Source organism: Pagrus pagrus, assembly GCF_965226575.1.
Source record: "Pagrus pagrus genome assembly, chromosome: 13".
NCBI classification, from domain to species: domain Eukaryota; kingdom Metazoa; phylum Chordata; class Actinopteri; order Spariformes; family Sparidae; genus Pagrus; species Pagrus pagrus.
Window position 1 is genome coordinate 6308177 of NC_140197.1, and position 13682 is coordinate 6321858.

The 13682-nt window shown below is 40.7% G+C and overlaps 1 protein-coding gene across 2 annotated transcripts in view; it reads left to right on the plus strand.

The window, feature by feature from the left end:
* LOC311267680 (junction plakoglobin-like) overlaps nt 1-11395 on the plus strand; it is a 341412-nt gene extending 330017 nt beyond the window's left edge. For both annotated transcript variants that reach the window (XM_084370873.1, XM_084370872.1), the window contains exon 17: nt 9491-11395. The gene's annotated coding sequence lies outside the window, so the exon portion shown is untranslated. The remainder of the gene's footprint in view (nt 1-9490) is intronic.
* The last annotated feature ends 2287 nt before the right edge of the window (nt 11396-13682 follow it).

The following is a 13682-nucleotide window of genomic DNA, read 5'->3' on the forward strand; positions in this document are numbered from 1 at the left end:
GGCATTGCCATTAATTCTACCTAGTTTTGTGTTAATCCGAGTAACCAATGCGGAGATATAAAATAGCACTTCAATTTAAAGAGCAGCACCTAGTGGTCATCGCCAAAAAAATTTTAATTGCCTGGAAAGGAGTGGGAAAAAGTAGGTTTGCGACATTTGGCGAGTTCCTTCATTATAGCGCCACCTAGTGGTGAAAATTCACAACGACAACATATTATAACATTTTTCAGCAGGTGTGATGTACATTCCAAGTTTGGTGAGTTTTGGGGTATGTTCAGGTGGTAAAAAATGCGACCATTTTGGCAGAAGGAAAAAAATTATAATCACTACAAAAACAATAGGGACCTCGCAGGATTCCTGCTTGGGCTCTTAAAGCTGCAAGCAGCGATGAACGGGCCCTCGCCCCACATACGTCGGGCCGCGTGGCTGTGGGAGGCCGCGCGCCCAGATATGTGCTCGCCCATTGCCTGTGGAAATTTAAAATGGTATACCTGTCACACAAAGCACAACAGTGACATCATCAGTGACTTCCTGTGTCCAGTGGGTGGTGCTATAGATATGACACAGTATTGATGCAGAGACGTATTCAGGGTGAGCCCCTCTACATGTGTGAGCAATTTGATGCAGATGGGCAATTGTATGTTGAAGTTAAAAGGACTTCCTGTGTGATGGCGAAGGATCGTGATTGACCGCACGGCCACGCCCACCAGGTACAACACAGGCTGACAAACTCGAATTAACGTACTCATGGGTAAGGAGCTACGGGCCAAATTTGCTGAGTCTGCGAACATCCTAAAGTCCCAAAAAATGCATCGGAAAAATGAAAATCGCCGCACGCCATTCAAGATGGCCGACTTCCTGTTGTGGCTAAAATTCTGACAGAAATAATTTCTGGCTAAATCCTTGAGACCCATGAGTTCTGCGATTTTCAGGACAATCCGAGAAAATTGTTGCGGGGACAAATCGACATTAGGTGGCGCTATGGAGTCCCCTGGCCACACCTACCCCCAATCATTTTGAATTCAGATAGCGGCGCACAAATGGGATGTATGTCCGAGTTTGGTGAGTTTTGGGGTATGTTCAGGCCGCCAAATATGCAATCTCGAGGAAGGAAGAAAAAGAATAATAATTAAAACTGCAAGCAGTGATGAACGGGCCCTCGCCCCCCTACGTACGTTGGGCTGTGGCACCGTCAGAGTGCTGTGTGTCCAGATGTGTGTTTGTCCGTTGTCTGTGGAAAGGTTCCGACCTAAATGGGATCCGTGTCACTGAAAACACAACAGTGCCATTTCAGTGACTTCCTGTGTCCTGTGGGTGGCGCTATATAAAAGAAACAGTATTGATGCAGAGACGTATTCAGGGTGAGCTCCTCTACATGTGTTAGCAATTTGATGCAGATGGGCAATTGTATGTTGAAGTTATAAGGACTTCCTGCTTTATGGCGAGGGATCAACTTTGAAGGAAAATGGCGGACTTTCCTGTTGGGCTGAGGGCATGTGTCCAATAGGGTTTTTTGTGCGTCTGGTCATGATACATATGCGTACTGACTTTCGTTAATATGTGTGCATGTAGGAGGCGGGGCTTCAAGTTTGAAATATTCCAGGGGGCGCTATGGAGCCATTTGTTCACTTATCACAGTATTAATGCAAAGACCTATTCAGGGACAAGCTCTCTACAATTCTGACCAATTTGGTGTAGATAGGAAATTGTATGTTGAAGTTATAAGGACTTCCTGCGCGATGGCGAAGGATCGAAAATGACCGCACCGCCACGCCCACCAAGCACAACACAGGCTGTTGTAGGTCTATGGATGCTACTGAGTGAATATGAAGTCTGTGGTGTTAAATCTGTAGGACGAGTTAGTTGAAGTACAAGGCATAGACATATTGGGTCAGTACAGAATGGGAAAAGCCATAAGGGCGGCGTTAGGGGGCGCTACTGAGCTTTCCTGCTGCGCATGAGGGCAGTTGTGGTATCAAAATAACGTACTCATGGGTGAGAAGCTACATGCCAAATTTGGTGAGTCTGCGAATATCCTAAAGTCCCAAAAACAGCATTGGAAAAATGAAAATAGCCGCACGCCGTTCAATGGCCGACTTCCTGTTGCAGCTAAAATTCTGAAAAAAATAATTCCAGCCTAAATCCTTGAGACCCATGATTCCTGTAAATTTCAAGACGATCCGAGAAACAACGTTAGGTGGCGCTATGGAGTCTCCTGGCCACACCCACCCCCAATCATTTTGAATTATCAAAATTTTCACCACACGTGACATACGTTCCAAGTTTGGTGAGTTTTGGGGTATGTTAAAGCTGCCAAAAATGCGATCTTGGGGATGGAATAAAAATAATAATAATCCTTAAAGATACAATAGGTCCTCGCACGAGATTCGTGCTCGGGCCCTAATGAAAAATAATAATAATCACTACAAAAACAATAGGGTCCTTGCAGGTTCCCTGCTCGGGCCCTAATAATAATAAATTCCAGAAAAACATTAGTGTGACTACTGAATCAGCATAAAAAATTTTACTAACTAGAGTGAGCATTTTCAGCAGGAAAATGTGCTGTGAATGCTGAAATGCCCCTTGCTGGAACAGCAGAAATTCCCTCACACATTCCTTACCAAAATTCAAACCAGTGATCTTGTTGTTCAGTGCATGAGTTCTATGCTCAGACCACTTTCCCACTGCGCCAGGCAGGCATTGCTCATGTGTTTGTCAGTATGTGTGTGTAAAAGTTAAGTCATAAGTAAAAGTCATAATTCATGGAGGGTGTGGAGTATGAAAGTAAAAGGGAGGAAAGGTTGCAAAGCGAAGAGCGACCATGCGAAGAGAGAGAAAACGGAAATATCTTTTAAGAGAAATGAGACGTCCTTTTCTCTGAAGCATCACGTGAAGCGATGTCCGTTTCTGATGACGGCTGTAGTTGATCACAGCTAGATCAGCTGTAGAGACTTTTCGTTGAATTTGTCTGCACACAGCCCTTGTCATAAATGTATGTAGAGATTTAAACATTATACATATATGTTATGTATCCATATAATAATAACACAGAAGTAATAATTGTCGAGAGATTTAAATAATCACTAAAGTCAAACTGGTGTGTCTCATGCATGATCAATGAGATGTATTATTTCACCCAACAGCAGCCCATCTGATATTAATCAGAGTGTTTATTTTTATTACCTGGACCGCCCAATCCATGGTGTCCATGGATATACCTGTGATCTGTGCATCACGACTGTGATAAAAGCAAATGTGCATCTTTGTTTGCAGTTCATAGTGTAATCAGTGAAGACATTTACATAATTAAAGTTATAGGCAATATAGTTGAGGCCTACACTTGGAAATTACACTGTGATTAACTTGACTTACTGATGGTGACTTTTTAAGGAAAATTAAGAGGAACCAAATGCAGAAACACACAGGAGGCAGGCAGGATAAGGAAGAAAGAACAAGGTTTTAAAACAAGCTGAAAAAACAAAAATCCCATAGTCCACCAACCAAGAAGAGCAACATATAACTCAGGGAACACAGGGGCTGATTAACAAACAAGACACAGGCGGACACAGAAGAAGGGCGGGAAATCACACAAGAGGAAATGAAAAGCAACATATGACATGGGTACTAGAAAACACTGGAGTGAACAGTAGGCTAGCTAGCTGGTGGCTAGCAGACACTGGAGCTGACAGGAGACTAGCTGTCTCCATACAAAGTCCTGTATGGGAGCCATTGGAATGTAATTTGTCGAACGAAGTCTTTTCTATCATAGCCACTCCGGACAAGAGTTCTGCTGGACCTGGAGCTTCCAACAACCACGGCTTAAAGACCAGTTTCATATGAAACATAGCAATGGCCTTTAGCATCTCGACTAAGTCTGTGTTATTCTTGAAACATGAACACAGATTGTCCCAAATATCCTTAAATTGCGAGCTGGTGTCTGCTGGGTCCATTTTAGTCAATTTGTTCTGACACGTTAAGGCAAAAATTGTGAGGACCCAAAGGCAGAAACACACAGGAGGTAGGCAAGAAAAGGAACAAAAAACGAGATTTAATAACAAGCTGAAAATAATAAAATCACATAATCCAAAAACCAAGAAGTGCAAAATACCAAAAATACAAAGTAGCAACACAAAAGCAAAAACAAAGTATCAACCAAGAAGAGCAAAGTACAACTCAGGGAAGATACGAGGAATAAAGCATAACGTCAGGAACAAACACCAGAAAACATACCACAGGGTGACACTGGAAGACACGGGAAAGGCTCAGGTGAATGCACACAGGACAAAGGACGAACTGACAGAGACATTAGGGAGCACACAGACATAAACACACAAGGGCTGATTAACATACAAGACAGGCGTGGACAGTTTGGAACCACCAGGGCTCTTCCTAGAGCTCGCCGCCCGGCCAAACTGAGAAATCAGTGGAGAAGGGCGTTAGTCAGGGAGGTGACCAAGAACCCGATGGTCACTCTGACAGAGCTCCAGCATTTCTCTGTAGAAAGAGGAGAGCCTTCCAAAAGGACAACCATCTCTGCAGCACTCCACCAATCAGACCTGTATAGTAGAGTGGCCGGACGGAAACCACTCCTCAGTAAGGCACATGACAGCCTGCCTGGAGTTTGCCAAAAGGCACCAGAAGGACTCTCAGACCTGATGAAACAAAGATTGAACTCTTTGGCCTGAATGCCAAGCGTCATGTCTGGAGGAAACCAGGCACCGCTCATCATCTGGGCAATACCATCCCTACAGTGAAGTATGTTGGTGGCAGCATCATGCTGTGGGGATGTTTTTCAGCGGCAGGAACTGGGAGACTAGTCAGGATCGAGAGAAAGATGAATGCAGTAATGTACAGAGACATCCTTGATGAAAACCTGCTCCAGAGCGCTCTGGACCTCAGACTGGGGCGAAGGTTCATCTTCATACAGGACAACAACCCTAAGCACACAGCCAAGATAACAAAGGAGTGGCTACAGGACAACTCTGTGAATGTCCTTGAGTGGCCCAGCCAGAGCCCAGACTTAAACCCGATTGAGCATCTCTGGAGATATCTGAAAATGGCTGTGCACCAACGCTCCCCATCCAACCTGATGGAGCTTGAGAGGTCCTGCAAAGAAGAATGGGAGAAACTGCCCAAAAATAGGTGTGCCAAGCTTGTAGCATCATACTCAAAAAGACTTGAGGCTGTAATTAGTGCCAAAGGTGAAACAAAGTATTGGGCAAAAGCTATGAATACTAATTTACATGTTATATTTTCATTCTTTATTTTTAATACATTTGCAAAGATTTCAAACAAACTTCTTTCACGTTGTCATTATGGGGTATTGTGTTTAGAATTTCGAGGAAAGAATGAATTTAATCTATTTTGGAATAAGGCTGTAACATAACAAAATGTGGAAAAAGTGAAGCACTGTGAATACTTTCTTGATGCACTGCACATTGATATTCCAATTGTGAAATCATCATTTGATAACCCAGAATGTGATTATGGTGTCTTTTGAACACTGAAAACTATTTTTAAGGAAATGATGTAACGTATCAAACCCAATGCTCAGGAATGATCAGCCTCTCATGAGTGAAACAGACCATGAAAAAAGGTTCGAATAAATCAAAAAGTCTTTTGTGGTCATTTTTTTGTTCAGACCTACAGTTAACTTGATTGTGAAAAACAAAGAAAACAAATATAAACATAAAACTTGATGTCGATACACTTGAGCTTAATCTGTGTCTTCACTTTAGTATGAAACTCCAGTGATGTTGTAGGGTATCAGATCAGTCTGGTCTGCTGCAGCGTCCAATCAATAATTGATATCCACTAAGGGGACATTTCGGCCACTAAAAGAGCTTCAGAGAAAGCTACTCTTGTGTGTCCTCACTCAGGGCCCCTCTGAGATTGCTCCTCGCTCCTTGATGTAGTAGCTGTAGTCACAGTAGCAGTAGTTTAGCAGTAGCTGTAGCAGCAGTAGCAGCGGTAGTTGTCGCAGTAATAGCAGCAGTAGTAGTAGTAGTAGTAGTAGTTGTACAAGTAGTAGTAGTAGTAGTAGCAGTAGCCATATTAAATGTTTTAAAAGTAGCCAGAGTCAGGATTCAAACCGGCAACCTTATGATTATGTGCCTCCCATTCATCCTCTTTGGCAAAATGTTGTTGAAAAAAGCTTAATATAAAAAAAAAAACAGTAGATAAAAAAAAAGTTGAATACAAGCACACCATTCCTAAAAGAGCTGCACATTTAGATATTTTAATGCATTTTGTAGCTGAAAGCATGCAGGAGTGGACAGGTGCCAAAAAACGTACCGATTCGTAATGATAAAAGAGATTTGAATAACTAGAGTGTGAATGCGTCCACATTTAATTCTATGATTAGACCAATCCATTTTACTGTCCATTTCCTGCCCATTATCACCAAGATGGCAATTTTATTATTTTTATTATACCAAAGTTTTTGTCTTTTCCTTGCTCAGAGTTGCTCCAATAAGTTTCCTAAATCCCTCCAAAGCTAGGAGTTAGAACTTTAGCTGATGTCATGAAGGTAAGATTTGATGAATGTAGATTTTGTTGTTGAGATGGTAGTTTGTGCTTACTGTTGTGTGTATTAAGACATAAAACGTTTACAGCTGACATTGGATTTTTGGGAGGGTATAAATTCTTCTGTAAAATCTTGCATTTGGCTGAGTCAGCGCTGACAGTCTGTATGACTCTTATGTGACACTAACAACTCTGCCACACTCAATGTGTGAACCACTCTACAGAGGTCAAATGTCTGGGACTCCTTCAACAGACAGTCAGAACTGAAGCTTTTAGGATGAAAAATGAAATGTTTAGAAGAAGTCTACAGCAAGTTGCTTTTGACCGAGCTCCTCAACACCTCCCATGACCTGGATGATTGGGAATATTAAGAGCATTGCCTTTTGTACAAGACCTATGCTTGATAAAAATGTCAGGTAACCTTGGGCATGGGTGGAGCTGAATTAAGCCTTGACTCTGGAAGAGCCATAACACTCATTTTGACCTTTTTCAAATGTATATGTGCTATAACTTGTGTCGAATTAAACATTGCAATGCTGCTGGTGTTTGTATTTTCATTTAAAATGTTTATATAGTTTATATAAATTACACAAAAGGCAACAAAATTGTAATCATTTTAACCTATTTTGGCCACAGGCGGTCATATTGACCTTTCAGTTTTTGCCGCTTTACCACTTTCATCAGAGATGGATCACCCATTTCCGTTCATGGCTGAGGAAAGTGGGCTCCACTCCGCTGCCCTGCGCTGCTTCTTTGGGAAACATAAAGTAGGGGAGACTATTAGTTTATGCACCTGTATAGACTTTTTAATGATATCCCAACACATTAAATGCATTACTCTCTATATTGGTTATTTATCATGATTATGGAGTTTGAAATCTAGCTGTCAAAATGACCATTCACAGCAATTCTAGTAGTTATGGAATTCTGGCACGTCGAGTGTTAAAAACAAGCCCACTTAGCCGGAAACCTCAAAGCTAGCTGAGGTTAACAAACTTAATGTTCACATATTTAAATAAATTAATATCACGTCACATTACTTGTGTGAATTTGATCATGGGTTAATTTGCCCCAAACCGCCAGAATACCTTACTGTACATTAGCTGCGTTAGCTGATGGGGTGTGGGTGGGTGAAATTATTCATCTTTGATGAGGAACATTGATAACATAACCTGCAATGGACTCCAGTCACAGAAACATTAGGTGCGTCTCCCCCTTAGGAGAGACGATGCGTGCTTTACGCAGGACACAGAGTATAGTTCAACTTCATTGATTATTGAAATCCCCCGAACCCTGAGTTCCATCACTGCTGTTTCCTCTGGAGAGTATTACTGTACTGTCCTGCTTATAACTACAGATTTTAGTTTTGCTGCTTAAATGAGCCATGATGTTTGCGACAGTGACATTACTACATGCATGGAAAGGAAACCTTTAAATGACTGAAAGCAGCCTCTCTAATCATTTAAGCACAGTGTACATGCATTGTGAACCTACCTATGACGGTGCATCTTACTATATGAATACTGAGCCTTGCGTTGCGCTGTGCGCCACTTCAGCCAGCAGAAAGATGGGCCCTGATGCTGGAGGATCGCTGCAGGTTATGTTATCAATATGATCCTCATCAAAGATGAATTATTTCACCCACCCACACCCGATCCCCTACTAATGAGAATGATAGTTCTGATGACCTGTCCAGTCCAATTAGAGGATTGAGATCCAGGCACCACATTACACACACAGACAGGCACCACAGCGCTCCTCCTCCTCCTTTAAAATAGAGCATTCTGCTCATATACAGTCAAACAGAGTTGTTGTCATCATTTTTACTGATTAATGATCACTATCAAAGGAAAAGATAGGACTGTCAGTAGTTGTGCTGGGTTGCTTGTATCCATGGTGCTTCAAGCTGTTCAATGACAAGAGGGCAAAATCCGTACGCACGGATTGTGAATCCGAGAACATGGATTTGCAAAACCCCTAGGGCCATATGAATAATAATTTTTAATAATTTTTTTTATTCTACCATGTTGCCCTAGGGGGGCTCCATACATTTCCCTCCATTCTGCAGTCAAATAAAGAATCAATACATTACAATACATTACAGTGGATTTCAGTACCTCTGTAGCTCTTGCTGTAGAGAAGTGAGAGTGAAGATAATCCACTTTTTAATTCCAAAAGTTTAAAAACAAACTTGGTGCTCTCTTCAACTCTGGGTGTTTATTCCTCCAAAGTTCCCGGCCCCACCTACGGCTGTGTCCTCCAGAGCTCCCCAGCTTCAGCAGCTGTCTGCCAGTTAACGGTAACAGGGGTACTCCGTACAGCAAGCCATATTATTTGTCCGATAGTTACCAACACCACAAATGTGATGATCAGTGACTTGAATCAGCTGAGGTGACACTGAGTGGCCACACCCTTAATTATGCATAATGTATTATACAGCAGCAAAAAAAATAAGCTACCAGCTGTAATTAGAGACCAAAACCATTTTTTGCACCAGGTTGTTAAAATGTTGATTTCTGCTGGGGTGTTTTTTGGAGCGACCTTAAAGTGGCCAATTGAGGAATTGTTGTTTCTGGTAGCTCCAGGATGGATTCATTTTCAGCCCTGGAGGTGGCTGCTTGGTTGCTAGCAGCAACTTTTAGTCTTAATGCTAAGCTTGACTAACCACATTCCGATGCCAGCTCTTTACTTGATTCACTGATTCAAGAATGATATTGATCTTCTCATCTCACTCTGGAAAAGAAAGTGATACACTAACTTTAAGACTGGTTTTGCGATTTAAAACTTTTAAAATTTGATGTCAGGACATTGGGTGTGCAATCTTAAATAGCTGTGTAATGAGAATATTTTTTCAGAATGCTTAAATAATTCATTGTTAATGCGATATTTCATATTGTGTATACTCTTTTTGAACCCAGTTTAGTTGATGATCATAACTGGCAATATTTCCTTTGTTTTTTTGCAGGAGAATAAAGCAAAAATACTCAAACCAAAACAACAAATCACAGGATGAAAAGACTGGGGGAATGGATGGAGGAAGACTGAGATTTGGAGGCTTTAATCACAAAGGGAATCAGCCCTTTCCAATGGCTGAAAAAAATTCCCATTTTGCAATCAAGAACTATGACAAGAGGATACTTATTAAAAGAGTTTTATTGTTGCTGTAAATGAAAAATGTAACTTTGTTATAATGTTTTACTGTGGGCTGAAAGTTGGGGGTGTCTAAAGCTTTCAGGCATTGTTACATGGGTAACTTTTTGAAGCAATCAAGTTAGGCAAGAATGTCTTACATTGACAGTTTTGAACATGTGGGATAAGCAGGAGGGGCTTCACCAAACTCATCTGATAATCATTAAGAAATATTTTAGAATTTCATCTACAAAGGATTTTACTGGTTAGAATTTGAATTACTGAAATGTTCTCATTGTTGAATGGTGATGTCAGTGATGCAACGTATATTGTAATATTATTTGTCATATACAGGAACTTTTTTCCCCTATGAGTTGGGACACAAGTGGGGTCCCCAAATTAGTCATGAAGAAGTTCAACTACATTATGTTAAAGTATAGTCCAGTTTAAGAATTTATTTTTACTGACATCACAAAGGCACTCACTATGAAAACTATTAAAACTCTAACAAAATTAATTACTGCCAATCACCATTGCTACCAAATGCTACCCGTGTATCCTGGCCTGTATCTGCTGTCTTTTAGATGTCTCCTCTGTGTATTTGAACAGTGCACATGTCCCAGGTTTTCCATGTGTGGTTGTTGCATGGTAGTATATTGTGTATCATAAAAGTATTCTTCACCTTTACATACTGAGAAAAGATGAAATCCAGACTTTTCAAGCCATTTTGGATTATGTCGGCCATTTGAAAAGCCTTCGTGTGGACTACAAATACTCTGTTCATGTCTCAGTTTCACCAAGAGGATATACTGTTCAAATGTCCAGGAAATGGACTACAAGTCCCTTTGGAATCGGAATGCAGATCTCATCATTTTCTAGTCATACCCAATTAAACCCACACATCTCCACTGGAAATGGACCACAGCTCTCTGATCAGCTTGTACATGTCTTTGTGGGTACCAATAAGTACACTGCGGAGTAAATTTACAACAGAAATTACATTGTGCTTTGTCATTATGACAGATAACTTTTTTTTACTAGGGGTGTGACGATCGTAGAAGTGTGTCATTAACTGTGTGTCGCTGTCGATAGAGAGGTGGGGCACTGCAAAGACTAGTATGATATAATAATACTTGCTGCTGCTCACAACATGTATTAAAGGTCCAGTGTGTAGGGTTTAGCAGTAAGGTTGCAGACTGCAACCATCTTAACATCCCTTATCTCACCCAATGGTGTGTGTGCCAGTGTTTGGTGTGTCCGTTCTGGGCTAGGTAGAAACATAATGGCTAAACATTATGATATCAGTGGAAGAGGACCGCTCCTTCTGTAGATATAAAAGGCTCATTCTAACAACACTTTTCAGGTAATTATGCACTTATAAAATGATGAATATTATTTTCCATTTCAGTCCCCAAATCCTACACACTGGACAATGAAAGATTTAATCTTTGATTGGTGTGCAGCACCTTTTCTATCTAACCATCACGTCATAGTACAATCACATTGTCAGCATTGATGTTTGGCTGCAGTTGGGAATGTGGACATCGTGGACAGTTGGGCCAAAAAATGCTCTGTGCACCAGGGGCAACTGTGCTTGTACAGTTCAAGGCTGCTGTTGTCGGTGCAGCCTTAGCCTGCAATGTTTAGAAGGCACAACTCCAATGACTTACCAGTTGCTGAGGCAATCTACCACTTATACTGTACATGAAACTGAACATCATTAAATTTTGTTATAACTGTTTTGGTATAACTTTATTCTGTTTGCATGGAGGACGATCCACTGTGCCTACATTTAAACAAATTTAACAGAGAAAGGGTGTGCAATACCTACATATTACATATTGTATTATGTATTTCCATTTCATGTATGCATTACATTTTTGTGTAATTCTTTTTGTAAAGGACAATTATTTATCTTTTTGTCTTTGATAACTGAATGAATTGTTTCCCAATTTCCCAGGCCACATTAATATCAAATCACAACATTTCAGTCACAAATGTAAGTGAAATGTACAGTTAATAGTAGCATTCCCTAAATGTTTTTTATTGTTAAAGTGTCTGTCGTGGCTGCCATCAACTGTTTTCGGCAATAATAAGCACTGCACATGGTTCTGCTCCCTCAAGCTGCGATTGGACGGTGGATTGTTTTTCATTGTAGCATTGACAACGCGCTTTCATCTTAAAAAAAAGATAAAGCTATGCTGCACCTCTTTATGAAAACTAATGATTTATTATTGGTAGGTCTATACTGCTCTCTGCTGGCGATACTAAAATGCAATACACTGCAAAAGCTCTTTCATTTAATTTGATTTGATTTTAATGTGACATGGAAAATGTATTTCACAATGAAAAATAATTCACTCAGGTATTAAGTACAACAAGATACATATTTGTCTGGGTGCCACAGTATCTCACCCGGTAGAATGCATACCACACATCAACCCAGAGTCCTTACAGCATAGTCATTGGCTAATTACAGCCTGGGTTCTTTACTGCATGTCATTTTCTATCTCTCCCCTGCCTCTCCTATCTCTCTACTGTCACTATCAAGTGGAGGCAAAATGCAAAATACAAAAAAAAAGGATAAATAAAATGTTCCGTTCTGTTTTCATTTAATCATGACACAGCAAATCCATACACAGAAAGGAAATACATATAACAATGTTATTTGTATTTTATTGCATTTCTTTGATTTATTTTCATTTAGGCATTTTAGTGTCAATCAAGCAAGCTCACAGTTGCAAAGTACAAGGTTCATTTATTTGTCATTTTACAAAATTAGTTGCCAAACGAAAGTTAGTTTAAGCTCCTTAATGCTACATAGGAGAAAAACAATACAAAACAAAAACGACCCATGTGGAATGGGGATTTCAGGAGTCTTGGGAAAAAGAAGCTGCTTGGTAATATGGTGGTATGGCAAAGTACACCGCACTTTACCAATGTCAGATGCTCCTGAGATGAGTACCAATGATGTTCTGGGAAGTTTTCATAATCTGCTACAGAGAACCTGAAGCCGTTCTCCTACTCCACCTCAGCTCCGCAGATGTAGACAGGGGCGTGTGTCTTTGCCACCAAGGTGTTGCCTGAGCTACCAAAATAAATTTCCTCCTTAGTTATTAATTGGACACTGCAGCGGATCAGACTGCTCTGATGCATCACAACATGACTGGAGTTTCATACCGGAGTGAAGACAGATAACAGATTCAACTCAAGTGTATCACCATAAAGTTTTATATTTTGTTTGTTTTCTGATTCACCAGCGAGTTAGAATGTGTCAAGCCTGACTGAGGAGAACAAAAGGACCACAGAAAACTGTATTCATTCATTAGAAACATTTTTCTTTTCATGGTCTGTTTAAAACACGTCAGGCTGATCATTCGTGAGCATGGTTTTCATATGTTACATCATTTCAGTTTTCCCTGAAACATTTAGCCTAAAAATAGCTTTCAGTGTCCAGAAAACACCATAATCACATTCTGGATTATTGAATGAATGAATACAGAGGCAGATAATGACAGTAGCGCCGAGATCGAAAAGTGGCCAAAGGTATGTCGATTGCTGCTCAGCGGCATAAACCACCTGCTCAGCGGCATATACCGATCCCTAGACTCTTATACCGATCCTCGGAGTGGTGACCAAAGGTATGTCGATTGCTGCTCAGTGGCATACCGTAAATTACCAAATAATAGCCGGGTTTCAATTAACCGCAGGGTCCCCTTTAAACGCCAGGTGCAGGTGTATATTTTGATAAATAACCGCCGGCTCGAAATAAATGCCGAGTATAATTTATTTTTTTAAAAATCAAGGAAGAAGACGTGACCACTGACACTGCCCGTTTTTCTTCTTCGTCTTTTTGTCATATTGTGCTTGCTTTCTGTCAGTCAATAGCTATCACCTTGATGATCGCCATGGCTCCAGCGCAGCAAAAAAATTAAAAGTATGACTTGAAATTCAAACTTTCTGTCGTAAAATATGCAGAGAAAAACTCGGGAGAAGCAGTCGCTAGACATTTCTCTGTCGACCCCAGG